Here is a 22,809-nt window from a genome sequence, read left to right on the forward strand (position 1 = left end):
AAATGAGCTAAACATTTTACTGGAACTCTCCAGGAATAGACAGCCAAAAATGAACATTTTGTCATCATTTGCTCACCTTTATGCCATTCCCACACTATTACATTTTCATATTTTCCTAACAGAAACACAATAAGAGATAGTAGGCAGAATGTTCAAGCTTCTATTTTTGTACAAAGAGACTGGATTGTCAAAAATTGACAAAAAACAATGCAAAAGTTTCATGCAAGTAGTCTCAAAGTTTAAAAAATTTAATTCATAGGGTACATTAGCTTATACAGTACCTGTGCTGAGAGTAACTGACCAAAATGCAATAATCTTACAACTGTGCAAGTGGATAACTTTCCTACTGAAGGGAAAAACAATAAAAAATATAAAAATAAAGAAAAGCATGAACAACAACTTTATCTGTTCACCACACATATACAATACAGTGCATGATTATTATGGTTAATTAAAACTGAAATAAAAGTTAGAGCTATACTTTATTGTCCTTTTGCAGGAAATTTGTCTTGGACTCAAAGCTGCAGCAATACACAACCACCACACAAAAGCAACAACAACACTTTGTTAGTTAAAAAACTATCACAGTTACTACAATTTACTATTTAAAATCCTAATAGAAACCGGTATAAAATAATTCTTATATCGATTACTTCTGCATAATGGAACTCTATAACGCTTCCCTGATGGCAGTAATTGATATGTTAAAAATAAAACATGGCTTGAATCACTTACTATTGCTTGCGCGTTCTTAAAAAACAATGACTCATAAATGGACTGAAGTGATGTATACTCTCTTACACCTATAACTTTCATGGCAACTTTGACAAGACGTACAAGCTGCGATTTTGATTGAACTGAAAGATTGCCGTACCAAGCTGGCATTCCATAGTTTAATAAACTTCCCAAAACTGCTTGGTAAAACAACAACATGATCTTTTTACTTACTCCGACCAACCTAAGTCTTCTTAAAAAATATAGTCTTTGCTGGAATCTTGAGCAGAGATAATTAATGTGGGCTTTCCAAGTCAATGAACGGTCAATGACCACCCTAAGATACTTGAATGTATCCACTTGTTTAATAGTGTTACCTTGAATAATAGTAGTATCTCTGTGATACTAAAACAAAACTGATATAAAGCACTGATCATACTTTTTATTATAATTTTATATTGCTTTTGACTCTTGGAGATTTTCAGTGTAAATAATCATTCACTTTTGTTTTATAGAAAACAGAATCTCTGCCATTTTGTGTAAGATCTCCATTGTTTGCTCCTTAGAAGAAAGAAAATCTTAGTTTAATGTAAATAATGACAGAACCAGTGCTGGTAATTGAAATAAAGCTTAAATAAAATATAAAATCAGACTTCTGATTTAAAAAAAAAAAAACTTTAATATAAAAGATTAAAAAATTATATATATAATAATAATAATAAAAAAATGTAATAAAAAAATAAAATTTAAAATGTATTTTTTTTTTTTACTTAAATCTAATTTTTTAAAAGTGTCTTGAATTAAATTAAGAGTATAAAATTACTAAAACTGAAATAAAAATTAATTAAAGCTATATAGAAATATAAATAAGAAAATAAAAATTTACTAAAGTTAAAATCAAATAGTATATAAATAATACTGGACAAAACATTAATTTATGTGTCATCTATTTTTGATTGTTTATGGTATTTCTCTGATATTTAAAAAAATATATATTTTGGTTCCAGACTCCAATTCAGATAAAAAGGATGTACTTGAGGAGCCTCTTGAAATTTCAGCTCTTAAGCAATAAAGACAAGCCAATGATTTGCCAAAAACAACAGTGAGCATTTCTGCAAAACAAATTGATTATAGATCTTGGCGGTCCCTTCCTCTTGATGCCGAGAAGACTGAGAGGGAGGTGGGGTGCTATTCCGACTGATTGTCCATTAGACTCTGCATTAATCCTTAAATGCAAAATCAATACCGAGAGGCAAATGAGATCAGAGCCCTGCTGGAGAGAAGGATAGGAAGGAACAGACAATGAAAAAAACACACGAGTCATGCTCCGACCAGATATTTGTTCATTTTCTCCCCGCGTTCAGTTCTAGCCTCTTCAGAGCCAAACAAGGAGACATCTAAAGATGTCTTTTGAGACAGACATAGAGCCTGCTTGAGAGTCTTTTTATACTGTCGTAAATGCAAATGAGTGTTGAGACTATAGCACAATAGGATGCTTTGTAAAGTTGTGTGCTTTTCAATTGCAGGACAAGTCTCTGAGGCGTAACAAGAAGTAATGAGATCGCAGAAGGACGTTGTTGGTGTCATACATTGCGTGCTGCATTATGCGCTTATTAACGCTTATTTCTCCGAACTGTGAGTTTGTGTGTGTACTTGTCCTCTGTTTGACAGAGCTGTGGCGTGTCCATCTGTTGTAGGTTTTAATGTCTATTCGCGGCTGGTGCCGATAGCCGAAGGGTGTGCATCAAACCACACTAGCTCTCACACAGATGGCAATGATCAACTCCACAGAGACATTTAGGGTTAAGCTGCGAGGAACCATGTGACCCCTGCATTGCAAACGCTCATTCGTGAGACAAGAGGATTTAGGGATCAAATCAAATCAAACAAACAAACAAATGCACGTTGGGAAAAATGTTGGTCTGTTAACATTTAGCCATCCTCATCTGTGTCATACTGTGAAACCAGATCTATTCGGTGTGCACCTGTGTCTATGCATGTGCGTATCTGTGTAAACACCTGCTTCTTTGCATGCACAGCAGTGTGATTTATTTATACTTAAAGAAATATGAAATCCCACCAACTACCACTTTAAGTTGTGGTTTCTGTTGGGATTTGAATAATTCATTTCTTTATTGTTGTGCATCATGAGCGTTTGGTTTGGTAGCTTGTTACCCTGTGATGTGTCTATACAAGGCTGTTTGTTTGTTTCTTGAGGTCTGGCACACCTTGAGAAGTTCTGGGTCCGGATTATGATTAGGATTCTGCTTATTTACATTTCCTGGGGTGAAGGTCAGGAGTAGCAATTAGAGAGTCCAGAGCTACTTGATCTAGCCAAAGCCAGACTTTTGACTATTGCCATGAAGTCTGCTCCACACTGTAGCTTATCTGTGCCAAGATCTGCCCACTTAAACACAGCTGATTGCTGTAAAATGACCAACTACTGTTTGCTTTGAGATTTAGGGATGAGTAAATATAAAATCAATGATACCGCAATAACAGAGCAATGTGCGTCCAAGTTGTATTTCATTCAAATAAAGGTATATCAGTCTAGTGGAAAATGTATTGACTTTGTGGTCAGTATATGAAACAAATCCCATGAATATCTTTAATTATTTTCCACTTAAACACTTATTATACACTGTGAAATTATTGCAGTATATATACACACATTTTTGTCTTGTTTTCCATTATAAAAATCTAAGATATTTTTCAGGAAATTGTTTTTACAATTAGATATTAAGATATCTAACACATTTTTTCCCTTGCACATTGCACTTTTTAAGCATAAATTTTGTTAGATTTCTCAGAAAATATTACTTTGTGGGAAAAACAAAAACAAACAAAAAACAAAGATATCTTAAATAATCTAGGTTTTCATAAAATGCATGATTCAGTTCACCATATTCTCACTTTATTTTATTTATTTATTTATTTTTTATTTATTTTCTAGCATATAGTATATCTGTTTATCTGTATATTGGTATATCTGTGGTAAAATTAATTTGAGCTATCTTAATCACTGGCAAGTGAAATTCGACAATTTATTGGCCAGTAGGTAAAAATAATTATTTAGTCACCTAGTGCAATATTTAGTCACATCTATCTATCCACCCATCTATCTATCCATCCATCCATTTTTTGTGCAATGTAGCAGCCTCGTTACTTACATTTTTGCATTTGACTGACACTTCTGTCATTCAAGGTAAGCATATTCTCTTTCAAAAGTTGTGTAGGAGCCAGCCAGCCAATTGATTTTTTCATAACCTCTTGTGATTTGTATAACCTTTTGCTATTTTTGTGTGCACTTTGCATCATACAGTCTGTGGGCAGTCTGTAGACATGGGTGCCTTACTAAAACTAATCCTTATTAGAACATATTGGTACAGTACTTTTTGTAATATCACATAGCCGGATCTACCTTCTGTTCACCATTACTCCAGTCAAGCAGTTACTTTGATATCCCTCTTCAAATAAACTGCTTTAAGCATTGATATCCTGAATCTTAACCTTTTGAAAAGGCTTGGACCAAGTTATAATATTTATAAATATTTGTGAGGGCACTCGTTACAGCATTAGCTCAAATGTCAACGGCGACATAAGACGATTCTCTCATCTTTAACCTCTCCTTTGAGGTGCACAGACAGTTATCCTGTGCTCATCCTCCTGTTTTCCACTGGTATTTTCCTGTAATCCCATAAAGCTTTGCCTGGCTGAAAGGGTGATGTGAACTTCATGCATGAGGTAATCACCTCACTGGGTGTGTTTTCTTTTTCTTCACTTTGAGACTGAGTAAAGCTAAAGAGAGAGAGCGAGAAAGGGAGAGGACTATTGATCTTCATAAAGCCTAGCTTTCCCAGCTGTGAACACCAGCTCTCAGCTCAGAGATAAGATGTTTGCTTCACTTTACATACTTAGAGACACTTTAATGGCAAGTACATTCGAGTGAAACACCAAACAAGCACACCCACCTGTAAACATTGCAAAAACAAAGCTTGTTTGGATATAGCAAGACCTAGAAGTGTGTTGACATTTAACTTATTTCTTTTCTTGACTTTATTTTATTTTGTATTTATGAATCAAATGCAGTGGGGTCCAAAATTCTGAGCTTTTATTATTTTATTATTATTATTTTTATTATTATTTTATTTTTTTTCAGTTAGATTTGCAGCATAAGAATCTTGAGTTAAAATGTTAAATGTTAAAATTATTTTCTTTTAATTAGATTAGCAACCTATAGTTCAGAATCTTAAATGTGTAATTTTACATCATAATATTTTTTTTTTCTTTTAAGAACTTTTTTCATTAAGTTCCCAGATTCTCCATGTAATCTCAGTTTTTTTTTTTTTTTTTTTTTTCTTAGAACCCTGCATTTTTACAGGATTTTGCTTTGATCAGATCTGTCAGATGGGATTTTATACTCATTTACTAAGACAGATTAGTTTTGATAAAGACCTTCAAAGTATTTCTGACAATTGTGGCGTTTTACATTAAAAGCATCTCAGTTTATTGGCATTGAGCCTATTTTGGTTCTTAGTGGGGAGTAAATTTTTGTATCTATGATGGAATTGAAATACATCTGCTTGACAGATTTAGCAGAGGTTATGATGACACAAAGCATTTTCAATAGCGAGCGCTCTTAGTGTCATTTATATAACATTAGCAGAAACCCTTACATAAAATCACTGATGTGACAAAATCATGAGTACTGATAGATGAAAATTTAAGCCATTGTGCTTTATAACATTGAGCAGTGTCTGGTGCGCCCGTGGCTTAAAGCTCCCAAAAAAGTCTTGTCTATAAAAAATAAATATATAAAAAGACCCAAATCTGGATCAATTACTTTGAGTTCTGGGAAAGAGAGATATCCACGCAACTAAGCCCTGGTGCCATGGATCTGACGGACAGCTCAGGTGAAAAGAATGAAGGCCTCAACCATTAATCGCACACCGAATGGCAGAGACAGTATTTCAGCCTTGGGCGGTATGTTGGAAAGTGCTCATCACAAACGCTTTTCATCTTATCTACCATTGCCGTTTTGCCTTTGATGATGGTGAGGGCTGCCATATATCTGATTGTACTGTGGATGTGTGCAGAAGTTCCAGCAGTTAACTTATTATGGCTATTTTGTCTCTAGAAAAAGTATCTGAATAACACTAATAAGACAAAACGATTAGTATTTAGCCTATGTAGTGAAATGTTAAGATCAATGTCTTTTCCCTCTCTTTTGCTCAGTGTATTGTGCTATTTTCTTTGCAGATATCGTCTATCCAGATTTCTCAATTTGTAAGATGAATGATACGATGAAATGTGCATTATATTTCTTACACCTCAGGTTGAATACACTAAGCAGTGCCTCTTTACAACGTTTTATTTAGTAAATGCTCTTAAAAGGTACAGTGATTTAAATCTGTGTATATTAGCCATGTTATAGATTGAAGCAAGACTTTTGTCCAGTTTGCAGCTTCTTCTGGCATAGAACTCACCACTTGCACTGTCTTAATCTTTTCAAAGATTATTGAAGTATTTTTTACAAATAAAAAAAATAATAATTCAACGTGTTACTTCCAGATTCTTTGTGAAATTTACTAGCAGTTTCTCTGTAAAAAAAAATCTACACCAGATTTTCTTTTTTTACGGGATAAATTGATTTTCTGGCCCACTTATAAATCAACCAACCAGTTTGTTTTTACATGTTGTTTAAGCTTATAGATATAGTTATATATATATATATATATATATATATATATATATATATATATATGCCATGGTCTGTCGGAATGCTCGATTCTGATTGGCTGGCAGGTGTTGATTAAATTCGTTGAACTGCACAAGTAGTTCCAGGTCAGTTTAATCACATTCTATATTAATACACTTCCTATAAACATTGGTAACCATAGTAACGTACAGTTACAGTTGAATAGTAATACAGACGAAAATAACCGTCATTTTTATCGTTCCGGTCAAATATTGCAGCACAAATATTGTTAACATCTTTAATATGTGAATGCTGGGAAATGACATTCGCTGCGCGTCGGCGGTTCTTCGCCTCCACGTCGTGCATTCAAATCGTTTAATGCACAGCTAGCCGTTGATTATCCCTTACATATAAGTTAGATAGATAGATCCTGTCTATAGAGTCTGGGAATGTGTCGTCACAGCGGCAATGCATTCTGGGAATTTAGGTCACGGGAGCTACAGCGGAGAATGAATGTAGAAGTTTTATATTATTTAATGTTTATATTATTCTACTTAAGATCGCGTTGCGGTGGTTAAGGCTTACTGTATCATCAATTGCCATATCCCTTTGCACAGCTGGTGTGAAAAACCTGCTTTCTCCGCGTTATAATGCCGAAAAAGCAGAGGTTTTACCTGCAGACATTGATGATAAGGGCTATGGCAATTGATCATTCCAACGCGATCTAAGTTGAATCATAAAAATTAAATATGTCTACATTCACTACGGAACTCGGATGAAAATTAAACTGAAACTCGGTATGGTAAACATCTCAAATAAAATGTGGCTTTATAATTAATCTCTTTAGATTTAATATATTATAGATACAGTGATTTGCATTAAACTGTAAGCCCTCACACCACTAATAGAAGAAAATCATATATGGAAATGTTATTTGCGGCAGCTCGTTAATACCCGGCCACTTTTTGTTCGGATTAAGTTTGGTTCATTCACTTAATTGCTCGCATCGTTGTTCGGCATCGCTAGTAGGAATCTTCAACTTGTTCGGTCAAGTCAATGTATTTATTTGCATAGCATCCACAATACACATCGTTTCAAAGCAGCTTCAAGTTCTGTTACCTCTATAATGGCTTAACTCTTAACACTGAGCAGTTTTACCGGGCAATATGACGATATAACAATGATCCACTGTTTGAGATCTAGCTATAGTGTATTCTCCCCTTACAAAATTAGCCATGGTTTTGCTACTCTAACCATAGTTTATCCATGGTATTTAATAAGATTGTGGTTATACGAATGGTAATACATAAGTGTTCGTATTCGTAAGTGTTTTAGCAGTTAGCATCAGTACTGTAGTGAAGGAGACTGATTAGTAATGAATATTTGCAGTCTCTCGGACAAACAACAGAGCGATTTTTTTATTTAAAGAGATTTACATATTAGTCCGTTTTATTCTAAGCGTATGTAAGATGTTTTTCAAAAAATATTAATGTAAAACGGTCGGGTTTTTTCTGTGGTGATTTGCATTTGTTTACACTGTGTGCTCCTGAGCGTGACCTAAAACATGGCGGAATCCGACGCGGCGTGATGTAGGTTCCCATGCTCTATAGAGAATTGGGTATATGTCGAACGTCACCTAACCAAACCCGGAAAACAGGTCTCATCGCTTCTGCTTGTCAGAGAACGTATTAATAGCAGTATTAAAAAATGGCGATATCAATGAACTTTTAAGGTAATTAGTTAAATTAGCTAGCTGTTTTTATTGTTGACGTTTTATTCGACTTTTGTATATAAATGTTATTGAAAAGAATACAAATTTTTTACTTTTATATATCAATCCACATATGTGATGGACATTGGTTATGATTATCTTTAGTGTCTACTTTGAAGGCATCTTGAGTAAAAAAGCTTCATATTTAACGGGCACTTGCAAAACGCGTGAAACGGAAGCAACGAGACCTGGTTAGCAGAATACGGAAGTCTGTTGCGCATAACCCGTATAGGCTTGTTTGAGATGAGCAAAATCTGCGCAGAACCGATCACCGCGAGGTGCATGCCGGTTAGAAAAGTGTCCGAGTTACGTCCGCCTTGCTCTGATGTCATGCTGACGTGTGCCAAAACACTCTCGCAACAGCAAGGCGGCTGTGTCGGATTGAGCAGTCACGCGCAGTTGCTCTCCACCGACTGCGCTGATCAAAAGCATGATGGGAAACGCCTGACTGACGACACAGCTTAATGCTCATTGGTTCAGACAACCGTGCTGCTGCATTCTCTTCTAAAATGTTTTATTTTTTTAATCTGATTTCATTCTATTATGTATTTAAATTGTGCATGAATATTCCCAAACACTATGACAGTGCGATCTCTGTGTGAGATATGTGATTGTTGTCATATTTTCTATAAAAATCTAAAATACATGTTTGAATTAAAATAAAAATGGAGGATAAATACGCCTTTCATATGGAATTAAATAGCAAGCACTTTGAGTGTCTTGTTCATCATGTTTATATTCATATAAAAGCAACAGAACTGAAATTACATCATGTTTATCAGCAGCACAGCATATGAGTGAGAATAACGCGATATCTGCCTTTGATCTCGTTGGTATCTGTTCCACTTCGAGAGCTCAGAACTGTCCGTCTTGACTGCGCTTATTTCACTCCTCCCCTCACTGCAGCCGCCTGCTCTCGCCTACATTTCAGGCGAGGCGAGGCGCATCTCAAACAAGCCTAATGTGAAGCTGACATCACGCCGCATAGAGTTCTGGGAAACTGCTTTGTTTGTCCGCCATACTGAGAGGATCGCGCTGCCGTTCCGCTATTGAGTTCAGGGCAGGATTTAGATTTTCTGTCGTGATTGTGGAAAATGTCACCATTGTTTGTCATTCACGATGCATCGAGAATTGCAAAAGTAACTCCGTGACTCCTTCTGAGAGAAAACTGGAAAATGCAGTGTATTTTTTTGCCTTTTCTCTGTGTAAAAACCCCAAGGGAAGCAGGTCGCGGAGATGACGAGAAGACGCCGGATAGTAAATCTATTAATAATTTCACAGATTAAACCCACTGCCTGTCACTCAATAAAATAATCATATTGCTGCTTGTTTTTGAAAGTTTTTATTTTGTTTGGTTTAATAATTAACATCACCTTCGTGAGTATGACTGTCACTTGGCTTGTGAATTAGCAGAAATTGAACAGGGACATTAAATCGCTTAACAAAAATAACGCTTCGTGTGGCTTAATGTACCAAGACAGTGAAAGACAAAATTGTAAAGCATATATGTGCAGATACTCATATAAGCCCAAAATGCGAACCCAACGCGTTTATTTACACTTTAAGCGTTTTCCTCTCATAAAGAATGCTTAATGTAGCCTACTGCAACAGTGATACAAAAGAACAAATTCGGTACACACCTTACTAATAAAGCAAAGTATCTGCAGAAAAACTGATTAACCCAAAATATGAACTTTAAATACTGTCTTAATGCATAGCGTTTTCTTCATTACGATTTTCTAAAAGGAGGAAAATGCTTAATGTTTAATTAAACAAGTTGCATTAATATTCTGGCCTCATCTGCGTGTCTTTTAGCATCACTGTCTTACTACATTAAACCAACATTTTAAAATGCTAAAAACTCTTCAGGCTTCAAGGGATTTAATTCTAGTTGTCATTTGTTGAAATAAATATAAACATCCAGTATGCTTGTGTCTGTCTGATGAATGTGACCCACAATCAATGACTCTCCTCCGTGGCCATGGAAAAATTTATATTTACAATGACAACAATTATACTTCGTCATTAAAACTTTTCCGATGAAGAAATGGATCGACTTCTGTCAGCTTGTTGAACAAACTCTTTATTTGGATAATTTACCATAGGACGGCTGAAGCAGCAGCGCGCGTCCAGTGGGTGACACTGTGTTCATGCTAACCAGATCAAAGTTAACTAAATTCTACAACAACTACGACAAAAAAAATCGAATTATCATGCCAAGCGATACAATAGCTTCTGTTCCCTGCAAACGATCCAATGAAGAATGTGAATATTTAACTTAAAGGCAAAAACAAAACAATAGATAAGCAGGTATCCGTATTAATTTCAGCATTTGCAGCAGAGGGTGATCCTCTCAAAATGGCGGCGCTGCCCCAGCTTGCAACGCGGCGTGAAGTAGATTCACATTCTCTATATCTCAGGATTGGATGGACCCAATATTTCCTTTCTTTTTTTTTCTTTTTTTAAGAAGCGAGAGGACAACAAAATCATCCTCAGTGCTTGAAGACTCCATTTAGTAGGCTACTGTTGAGCGAATTTTTTCGCAACAGATTAATTAATACGCATCGGACTCAGTGTGCAAGGTTTCTGTGCATGTCTATTTTTTAGGATAATGAATACAAAAAAAAAAAATCGGACTCAGTGTGCAGAGACCTTCACTAATTTATTTGGAATGCCATAAAGAAAACATTATCCGAACATATCATTTGTCAAGCCATGTTATTTTTAATTTGCTTCAGGAGATAAAAGACGACTTGGAACCCCCAACTAGGAGTCACACAATACCAGGTCTAGCAGAACTTCTTGCAACCTTTAATTTTTTGGCCTCTGGTTCTTTTCAAGGTACTGTGGCTTGTTGATTTATTTTATTCTATATTTGCGACTATGCTAATTTGCGCTGCGCTTGGTATATTGCGTTGGTTGATATGTAAATGAATAGTTGCGTCTGTGTTCTTTAATTTGCATGTTGTTAGTAAATCACCTGCAGAAATGTCCACGCCCATCGGTGCTGTTTTGGAATTGTGCTCTCGCGCTAATTTGCCCTGTTTAGTAAAACTGGCCCTTGATCTTTATTTTGAACAATGAATGCTGTCATATTTTGAATTTTTTTTCTTTAAACTCTTTTTAAAGCAAGGACCACAATGGAAATAAGTTATTGTAACTTTATTGTGTTATCCTTGACTAGAAGGTTGTAACAGTGAATTACTACTTTTTGTGTCAAATAAACTCAAATGGTGTTGAAATAGCGTCACCCACCATGATACCAGTCGGTACTAAAATTTTAAAAACGTCCATTTCCAACTAACATTTGAGCACTGTTGAACAGACTCTTAAACATTACTGACTGGCCATTGTGTTTATACGGTCAACAGATATGACTATGATTGGCTACAATCATCATCTCTTCACGTTCTTCACCGAGTGCTCACACAGAAGCACAGGGGAATGTTTGAAAGCAGGCGTCTGTCAGCAGGTCCAGAGAGCTCAAATGTTAGCGGGAAATGGATTTTTTTTTTTTTTTTCAGTACCGACTATCACGGTAGGTACTTTTGACTGCACTATTTTGAAACCTATATGGGTATACCCATCCAAATATGGGTATGAAATCTACAAAATTTGGAACCACTATCCTGGCAAACTTTGGCAAATCCAGTGGATAGTTTTTCCTAAAATATGTGTTGTGTTTTGTATGAACATGACTTGTAAACATGAAGCCAGCCAATCAGAAGTGAGCTTGAGATTTTGCCATTTATGTGTGCAATATGCATCAGGCGGTCAGTGAACAGACTGTGGGCGGTCAGTGAGGCTGAGACTAGTGTCACGGTAATAAGGTGAAGAGGGATTTCAACCTATCACCTTCTGGTTACCAATCTTTTCACACTCATTTCCCAGCGGAGGTGCTACAGATGCTCTGTTACAGATCAAAGAGTTCTGGGTCCTCTGCTTCAAAAGCAATGGGGTTGTGGTGGCAGTCCAGCATAAGTATCTGGAGGCCTTTCTCTCTGTCCACACTCGCCGGCTTCTCTCCCCTCTCCCAGCTTGAGCCAATGATGCTGGCGTTCTCCATCGGTTGTGATCAGCGGCCAAGGTGGGCGGAAGCCCAGCGGGGGGTGAAGGATCTTCTAACGAGCTGTGAGAGGCAGACTACAGGGGGCCGCAAGAAGCCAGAGAGTCACCAGAAAAGGGCTCGGGTTGTGTGTGTTTGTGTGTGTGTGCGGATGCTCTGGGTCAAACACTGACAGCCAGACAGAACAGAACAGCTCCCGCTGAGCTTCAGTCATCAGACACATGATCCCACACGGAGACCTTATTAACATATGCCAGCATGCACATGCACACGCTTGTCGTCATGTCAAGATGAGTCTCAGGTTGCTTGGCATACAGGGTTGGCTCAAGTCTTGTTTGCTTCTAAGTGGTTAGGTGCGGTTTCCAATTTAAATCAACTGCTCTGAGGTCACTCTTTCACAGCTTTGGAGATTTAGTGGCCATCTCCATTATGTTTAATTGAGGTATCAACTTTATTTCTCCTACACTCTTAAAAATAAATGTTCGTATTGGTATCTACGTTTCCATAAAGAACCTTTAACATCCATACACTCTTTAAAATAATTGGCATTGATGGTTCCACGAAGAACCTTGAATATCCATGGAACATTTCAAATGCAGAAAAGGTTCTTTAGATTTTTAAAATGTTCTTCAAAATGGTTAATTTAAGAACTGTTCACTGAAAGGTTCTTTGGGGGACAATTTTTATTGTTTTCTATGGCATCACTACCCTTTTGGAGCATTTATTTTCAAGAGTATAAAACCTTTCCATTCCACAAAAGGTTCTTTATAGTGGAAGCATAAAATGTTTTCAGAACATTAAAATGCTCAAAGAAAACATTGGGGCTTTGTTTTTTAAGAGCATGAAATCTTTCCATTGCAAGAATGGTGCACTGAAAAGTTATTTTTGGTTCTTCTATTGCATCACTATGAAAACTTTTTGGAACTAACGGTGCAAAATTCACTGCAAATTATAATTATTGTTGACAAACAGTAAGATTACAGAACTATAAAATTAACGGGAAAATTTGTTGAGAAATATTTGAGTTCTTTCTTATCTTATCTTTTATTTCTTTTTCTTTTTGATTTTGATCTTTCAGTGTCATGTTAGACACTGTTGAGAGCTGAGAACTCTAGAGGAGACGTCTCAAGTAATCCAATATTTCCCATTGGTTGGTCCGTACAGCTTTATAAGTATTCACATTTTATGATACTATAACAGAAAACCATTTTATTATAGTTCTGGCTCTAAATTTTGATTGGATCAGCCATGTTTGAAGCTGTTTTCATTAGCTGATATATGCACACCTGTGACCGCACATCAGTTGAATTCAATAGAAATGAGCCAAGTTGGTATGTTGCTCAGCAACCATAAACATCCTACAGTTTGGCTAATGAACTACATAATTATTTCACAGGAATGTAAAATTAGGAGCAGTATTTCTCATCTGTGAGTCATTGGTGAACCGTTTTCATATCTGTAGCCTTTCATTTGTTTCTTATAATAGAAAGCTACATTACTTGTGATTGTTATTTTTAATAGAATATTTAAATCATTAGTGGTGGCCATCATTATAAAGCAGTGTTTTATGAAAATTAAGAGTTTTTTTGGTACTAACAGTACCCCTTACTATATGGTAAAACCACATTAATGCTTCACTTTAATGCTACTTATAATAAACTGGTGGCATTAAAAGGTTTAGTGAGCATAGATGCATCTGCTCATGCTAAGATGCCAGGCATTGCACAGAGACCAAAAGAGAAATGAGATTCCCCTGATAGGATCTGTCCTGTGTCACAAGCTTCATGTGCTTTATTAAAATTCATCCCATCGTATGCAACGCCGAATTCATTTTCTCTTCCAATTAAGTGACCTGCGTGCCAGCTCTCATTCTGTCGAGCTGTTGTTCCCTTCTCCGACACGCACACACGGTCACACAGTCTTTTCCTTCTCAGGGTTTGATCAGTGCTGAACAATAGGTTATCTTTCCAGAGCACAGATTTCTCATGATTGCTGCACTCTGCTCTAAAGCGTAACTCCAGAAAATTGGGGAAAGTGGGCAGAGCAGGAAGAGGTGTAAAATATTGCTTTATTCTGACATATTTTCATACAATGGCAGAAGAGACACACAAAGGGGAAGTTAAAAAACTGGGGCACCTGCTAAATCACTCAGAGAAACATTTGTTACTTAGAGGTCTTTGTAACTCATTAGACTTAATTGAGTTCTCAGTTGTTGTTGTTTTGTTTTTGTTTTTTTCTCAGATGTTTCTGCTGTAACTCTTTGAAGGGACAAAAATAGACACAAATAAGACAAATGAGTATTGCTTATAAAATGTATGTGGATATTGTAGCAGCACAGAAAAGTTTGGTTTTGGGAGAATTTGGGAGAAGTTCATAATAGCTTTGAGTAAATATGAGCACAGTTTATGAAATTATTGAGTTTTTGTAGAGATTAATGGGGTCTTTTTCTTAGAATACATATCTGTGAAGCTGAAGGCTAAAATGTTAAACTTTTTAATAGCTATATAATTTCTTCCAGATTACAAATTAATGCAAATTTATTTCATTACAATCCTATGGAAGCCCATTTCCACAGTGGAATAATAAAAAAAAATCGGAATTTTCTGAAACATTTTCTCAGAATTTCAGAGAAAATGGGTCCAAATTGCTAGATATAAACAGAATTATGAGATACAAACTGATGCAACCTTTTTCTCAGAATTCTGAGTTTATTTCTGACAATTTTGACTTGATGTTTTCTCAGAATTTCAAGGAAAAAAGTGCGAGAAAAAAGTAGAAATTATCTTTTTTTTTTTTTTTCCTGAGGCAGAAACAAGCTTCCATAACTTCTGGAATGAAAATATAAAAAACTTTCAGTCTTAAAATAATTTGTGATTTGTGTGTGATTGTAGAGATCTTTTCTGAAACTCTTGTGGAGACATGAGATTACTGAAGTCTTTTTTCTCAGTAGAACAATCTGACAAGCTGGAGACTCCAAATTCTTCATGAAATCTTATTGCCATCTAGGAGAAACTGTTGAGAAAATAAAGTTGTTTATAATTTATCTTTCCTATGTGATTATTGAAATACATTCTTCATAGTTTAGAGAGATTGTAGGCTCTTTATGTCAAAAAAAAGCAGATGTGTTGTAGCAGATGTCAGCAAAATTCTTCATTTGATGTCTAGAAGAAATACCTGAGATATTCAAACAGATCTCATTTGTGGTGTTTTTGTTTTCCTGTGGGGGAGGAAGCAAAAAGTTAGGGAAGGCAATAGATGAGATGAGGGGAAAAGGCTAGACAGAAGGAAATTCTAGAAAAGAATGGAGGGAATGCAGTAAGAAGAGATGTTTAGTATGGATTCTGTCTTATTGTGTTCTTGTGCGTGTGTGTCAGTGGGAGTGATTCTGAGGCTGGTCATTGCTCCAGGCAACTACTGCGGATGTGTTGATGTTTCTTTTTTTTCCCCTTTCTGTATTTCAATCCATCTCTCTTAGTCTGTACCCTTCTCTCTTTTATGGAGATTTTAGCACTCTGTTTTGCCATTAGGTGCTGATTAATCTTGAATAAGCAGCCTGAAAAATGCTGCTGCCATCACTTAGCGTGAGGAAAAAATGCAGCTTCATTTCTCTTCCTGTTGAAATCTGGATCTACATCCTCCAGAACAAGTCAGCCTCCCTCCCAGCCGTTGGAGCAAAAGTCTCCACATTTTTCTTCAAAAACATCTTTAGGCTGACATCTGCAGTGCATCACTATTCGTAGTGCAAATGGGCCAGAAATGGGATTTTACATTTTGGTTAGTGGTGTTGGGAATACAGTAAATGTGCAAATGGCTCTCATTCTTGGCCTGTGCAAACTCAGGTGAACCTGTAAGTATAAAATGTTGCTAGAATTAACCCTAAAGAAATAGGAGGTGAGCAGTCACAACATTTTATACTTAGGCAAAAGTGGGAGAATGTGTATGGAAGATGTTTGACCAGTAATGCCTGGCAATGCCTGTTTTGCAAAATTTCATTTTATACAAACAAGTTATTAGTTCACTTAAAAATGTAAATCCCTCAAGTTGTTCTAAACCTGTATGAATTTCCTGCCAAACAGTTGCTGTTAACCACTGACTTCCATGGTATGAGAAAAACACAATGGAAGTCAATGGAGACCAGCAACTGTTGTTACCCACAAAATATATTTGTTTATGATCCACTGACGAAAGAAGCTCGGTAACACTTTATCACTTTAAGGAGTCCTTGTTACACGCTACATGTACTTACTATTTTAATAACAATAAACTATGCATAATTACATGCAAGTAACCCTAATCCTAACCCTAACCATAGTAAATACATGTAGATAATTAATATTACTCTGTACTTAAATGTACAATTACACTGTAACAAGGACACCTTAAAACAAAGTGTAACCAGAAGATCATACAGATTTGGAATAACTTGAGGGTGAGTAAATGATGACAGAATTTTTATATTTAGGTGAACTATCACCTTTAACTGGATTTGAAAAACCAATTCAGATTATTTCAAATATATTGTAAGAATTTTATATCATCCATTAGTCCATGCATAATCATGCTGTAATTGTGGATTCAACCAAGGTCTGTTATACCTTTATACAGATATTAAAGACCTACTTAATCAAAAAAAAAAAAGAAAGAAAAACGACACTGAAAAAATATTCTTTATTATAAAGAAATCTTTGTGATGTGTAGATACATTTTCTAAGAGTACATGACTACTTTTGAATATCTGTCAATGGAGAAAATGCTTCTTGACTGCAGTTATGCCATCTACCAGCAGGGTTAACTAGTTAAAACCTGACACCCTCATAGCACCAAATGTCAATCTGGTGAGAGTTTTTCAGAATGAGTTTTACATCTTTCTCCTTTTCTGTCTCTCTCTCTCTCTCTCTCTCTCTTCTTCCTTATCCTGCTCCGCATCTCTGCTGTGTTGACATGTCTTAAATATTTATGATAATATTTTCAGTGAGGAAAACATCTCCTTTTAGGGCGTTTAAAAATGCATGTGTGCATTGTGTGTAAAATATGACCAATGTAAATTATGGAGCAGTTTTTATGTTTTGTCATTTGAATGATGCATGATAATCATAGGATTCTGTACATCATGTCTTTCTGATTTTCTCTGTCTCTCTCAGGTCAACACACAGTTGTTACAAACACAGTACATATACATGCTTCCTGCATCCAGAAGCTTGTTACTGCAATGTTTCGATATATAGATAGATAGATAGATAGATGGAAAAAGGTCAGAAATTTGAGATTAAAAGAGTCACAATTACTTTTTTCTGACTGTATGTTAAAACATTATAAGAAATAGGCTACCACTTTGCAATATCAAGCAGCATAAGCTTTTTTGTACACCTAAAAATAGTTGAAAGGCAATCACACGTTATAAATGGATTAAACACATTTTGTTTGTTAGTGTTGCTCACTCCTTGATCATAAAATTAGATTATATTGTATAATCATATTATAATAATTAGAAGTCATGAATATGAATATATCAGAATAGCATCAGATTTCATTTGCAATGTACTGTCCATTTAATAGTATTTTCCTGCCCCACAGAACAGTCTGAATGATTGCATTTAGCTATTTAATATGCAGAAATTATGCCCCCACACACACACACACACACACACACATATATTATTGTTTGTAAAGTTTCCCATCTCAGGACTGTGGCGGATTCACACCCCTGCATAAAGAACCACAGAGGAGCTGCATGGTGTACGTGTTATGGTTTAACCGAGCACCTCACTTCATTAAGGGCTGTGGTGGGGTGAAACATCCATACTCTCTCAGACATGCTTGATTAGCGAGTATTTGTCTTGGGGCTGCTCTTCACAGTGAAGTGCACGGCAATTGCTTCCTGTCAAAGTGACTGACAGCACTCTTCAGCTTCCTCATTACAGTAGCTATCATTATGCTTTTCATGAGTGTTTGTTGTGCATACATCATCTACATGATATTCAGCGTGGTCATTTGGAATAATACAAAGTGGCTTTTTGTTTGGTGTATTTATACAGACTAGAGAGGATTTTAATGGGATCAGTGATATTTTTACATCAGTATTTGTTTGGGTCCGGAGCTTGCATTTTGGGAGTGATTGCTGATGTTGTTTCATTAGATTGAAGATTATGTAAAATACCGGTTCCCATGCATGGTTTATTTAGCCAAACAAGTGCAGATTAATATACATCTTCAAACAGTGTTCAGGCTTACAATTCTGTATTCTTAGAATTCTATATCGTTAGCTCTTAAATTCTTGTAAACAATAGACAGTTGATTTGCAGTTTGATTTTTGTGTAAACATGTCTTAACACTTAGCATTCTGATAGAATGAGTCAAGAAAGACGTGCACCACGTCTGATTCATCCATTACTCTGGTGCATTGTGGGATGTAGTTTCCACACAGTTGAAAATGTAATGGGTCACCTGGGTATTATATGCATACAGAAAATGTGCATACTGTGCACAGTATGTATATTTCAGCAGTATGCAGCATGGTAGTATTCTGTTTATAAACCTGAAATCAACTCCAAAATAAAAGTCATCAGCATATAAGATGTGAAACCATGGTTGCATCAAAAATCACATAATATCCAAGTATGTTCTTCCTTTGAGTCAGTAATTGGTTTGTGACCATTAAAATGTATGTTCTATATAGTTTGACTGTGTGAAGTACGAATGTAATCCAGATGAACTACATCCATCATAGTGTCAGTCTGTTACTACACATATCAGCTGCGTCACTTCACTGCCATTCACAAATCCTCTTCTGTAGCCTCATAGAATAGTAAAGTGTCCATCAGATGTGCACTTGAGAATCTGACTGGAAATAGTAGGCAATCCAGGTACTTTTCACCTACTGTTTTATGAAGACTGTAGCCGTGTCCCAAATGATGCAATATACAGTATGCGCTTATACACTATGTCCTTAGGCATTCGACCGTGTAGTGTATAAATTAAATGAAGTTATTTTGTAATTCAGCATTGGAACCTGATAGCCCCTCCGCCATGTAATTAAAGCTGCGTCAGTTGAGTGCATGAAGTGTCCAATATTCCACACGTCATTCTTTTTTTTTTTTTTTTGGCTATTTAGGTGCAACATCCAGGTACTTTTCCTTGTTGGAATTTTCAATGTGAACACACTACACTATTTATACTACAGAACCACATAGAATAGTGCATAAGTACGTGACTTGGGACATACCTTGTGAATTCAGACATATTACTATTTTCATATACTGCTTCTCACCTACTATTTAGTAGGCAGGCATGAGATTTTGGATACAGCTGATATCTGTAAATTCTGCTAAGAATTTACTGATTCAACACTTGAAAACCACACTTGTGTGATTGAATATGTGAGGTGAATGTGTTATTGAAAAGTGGGTTGATTTGGGTGGTCCTAAAAGACAGATTGGAAAAGTGTGCTTGGTAAAGTATGAAAAAATATATATATATATAATAATAATTGAAAATATTTTAGATGAAAGTTGTGAAGCATTCATCAGAACGTCTAAAATTAAAATGTTGAAGTCATGAATTCAAACTGGATTGGAAGAAGAACAAAGTAATAATGTTCTTTTTTTTTTTTTTTTAGACTGGTATTTTGTCAAAAACATTTCTTTCCTTTTTGAATATTTTTATCACTAGATGCCCTTGATGAAGCATGAAATATGCAGAATAATTAGGCCTATTGTTCAGTAGTTTGTCTCTATTTAAGTTTGTAAAAGAATTGGGAAATGCAAATGTGGTAATTCTCAAATCTGCATTCATAAATGATAAAGAAGGGTGAAAAGAGAAGATTTCTGGGTGTTGTAAGCTTGGATCATAAATGAACACAATTAGCTAGTCTGCGGTGTTCTTTATGAATATTTGTCATAACTTAACAGGTTTAATCAATATCCTTGATAAGATTGTCGTTGTCAGGGGTAAAAACTGACAGAATTGTCACCTTTAGTGAGATAAACAGTGGCTTGGATAATTGCTGATAACTACTGGGAATGATCTGATCAAGCACCTTTATAACCTGCTTTAAATTCCTATACAATTTAGGTTTTTAGACCATATAGATAACACGAATGGGATTGTGCCCTGTTACTTCATAAAGCAGCATAAAAAGTAGTTTTTCTACACTGATCCTTGCATAACCATGTGGCTTGAACACGTTATTCAGTTCATCTTGAGGCAAAACCTAATGCACATCTGCCGAGGCCTCTTATACTTTACTGCACTGGTGAAGAGTCAGGGCTCGTGAATCAGATCCACTGGCATGAATCATACACTCTACATACTATTCCCTGTTGTTCATATGCACAACACATCAGTCTCCATTACGGCATCATATTTCTCTGTCTCTCTTGCTCTTTCCTTTTTCCTGCCCTTTCTCTCTCACTCACTTAAATCTCGCTACTTCGTCCTGTCCGCAGGGTGGAATAAAAATCAATAGTGAAGACTTGTAGTGTGGGAAAGAACACAATCTTTGCATTTGCTGTGTGACTGGGCGGCAGCATCAGGTCTGTGGTACTCTCGTGAGTTTCACTGTGTGCTGAAGATAGTTTCACCGGATGAGTCTTTCACGTGAGAGTGAGGGAGTATTTTATCTTGTCCAGCCATGTTTGAAAGTCATCTTTCCATCATCTTTTTCACTCAAAGGAATGCCCAAAAATAAACACACTCTCATGTTGTTTCAAACCTGTATGATTGTCTTTCTTCCGAGAAGCACAAAAGATGATGTTAGACAAGATACTGACACCAGACTAAAAACTAAAACTATTAAAGGGGTCATCAGATGCCCATTTTCCACAAGTTGATATGATTCTGTAGGGTTTGATACATAAATAATTTAATTTAGCTCAAAGGGAATCATTTGTGATTTTATAGGGAATTTGAACAGAATCACTGTTTTGCGGCTGATCACTGAGTTGGCAGCGATTCACTGAACGAGCCGTATAACATTAATTCTGCACTGGATATTAAAATCCAAAATATAGTGAAAACACTATTAATAAGCACAGTAACCAGATCGGCAGATTAAGACATTAACTTGTAATCACAAAACACAAGATACTTCTCTTTTCAATATAAATAAGACTTTATTTATATAAACCTAAGACATAAACTAATTTAATACATGAACACACACATTCACACGTTGCAGAAAGAGAGAAAGGATGAGTTTAGAGAATGAGAATGTGAAATCCCAAGTTTATAGCAATATGTGCTATTGCATAGACCTGAAAAACCAATCACTTAATTAACCCTGGCATTGAGTTCCTCAATGAGGCTAACATTTATATTAAATGCACCAGCTCAGTTAGACCTGAAGGTTACTTGCTTGCGTTGCCTTTGTGTTATAGGGATGCCCTTTTGTCGTCATCGTCGTTGCAGGAAAAGGGGTTTCCCAAGTTGCTGATTGGCTGGAAGTTCAGTAGTCGTTGAAGGGATGTCTTGGGTGTTGGCTGAGGATGCGGAGTTGGTCTGGTTGAAGTTTTGAGGCGGTCACAGGCTCGAGTTGAACTCGGAGACAAGGCGTGGCGGCAAAACTTAAACTGAGAACACGAAACTCGCAACGGAAAATAAACTAAAATAAAAAAAAGAAAGGGTGTAACGAGATTTTTCTTCTCATCGTGGTGTTAAGTAGCAACTGGCTTGTAGGCCAGAGCACGCTCAAAGAGCGCTAAAAAGCAGCGTCAAAACGCGGTGGCAAAAAGAAGAAGGGGAGAAGGGAAAGAAGGGAAGATTTGATGGTGTCCTGAGTTTTTAAACTCGGCTTTTGGACACATCCCATCTGGTGTCTTGACCAATTAGATAGGCTATTATCTTAGCTAGGGTTGTTCCTTCCATCATAAATCAGTATGTTATCAGTCACATGGTCCGAATTTTACACACTCTTGCAAAGTATACTTTTGGATGTGATTTCTATAACCAGAATATGATACATTTGACAAAGAATTAGTTGGAAGAAACGTTTCAAGCTAGAATTTTCAAACTCATACATACCAAACATGAATAACCCTTAAAATTGTTTAATAGTTATTAAAAAGACATAATATGTGCTTAAAACATGATAGTCTAATGTGTGGGTTACATACATAATATAGTGTTATGCCTAGAAATGTCCTTTTAGGATGATTTTATATGCATATGAAAAAGAAAGTCTCTGTGTAGTTCTGTGGAGACCAAAAGACATGTTCTTTGGACAGAGGAATTTCAGTCTGGTTCTTTGTCTTCTATGTGTGGGAGAAAGTCAATCTAAAGAAGCTTGTGATTTCTCTCGTGGAACACATGTGATGGCCATCTTTTTGACCATTAATCTTGATTATTTACCCCAAATTTGACAATCTCCTTCCTGCGTTGGACTTATCAATAAGTGTCCTTTTGTCTTAATGTTGCAAACTGTTCTGGAAGAGGCTTGTTGGTTAGGCTTGCTCCAGAGGTCGGTGCTAGGAATCTGATTTACGACGTTGTCCTGTTTTCTTGGGGCCTCTCAGGAATTTCGGCTCCTCATGTTTCGATGTTCTGATCGAATCTTAGTTTTGTCTG

At 36.2% G+C, this 22,809-nt stretch overlaps 1 protein-coding gene across 1 annotated transcript in view; it reads left to right on the forward strand.

Annotated features, from left to right (window-relative positions):
* lrfn5a (leucine rich repeat and fibronectin type III domain containing 5a) overlaps positions 1–22,809 on the forward strand; it is a 55,593-nt gene that overhangs the window by 18,868 nt on the left and 13,916 nt on the right. The gene's annotated exons all lie outside the window — the stretch shown is intronic.

This window comes from Onychostoma macrolepis, chromosome 17 (assembly GCF_012432095.1).
Source record: "Onychostoma macrolepis isolate SWU-2019 chromosome 17, ASM1243209v1, whole genome shotgun sequence".
NCBI lineage: Eukaryota > Metazoa > Chordata > Actinopteri > Cypriniformes > Cyprinidae > Onychostoma > Onychostoma macrolepis.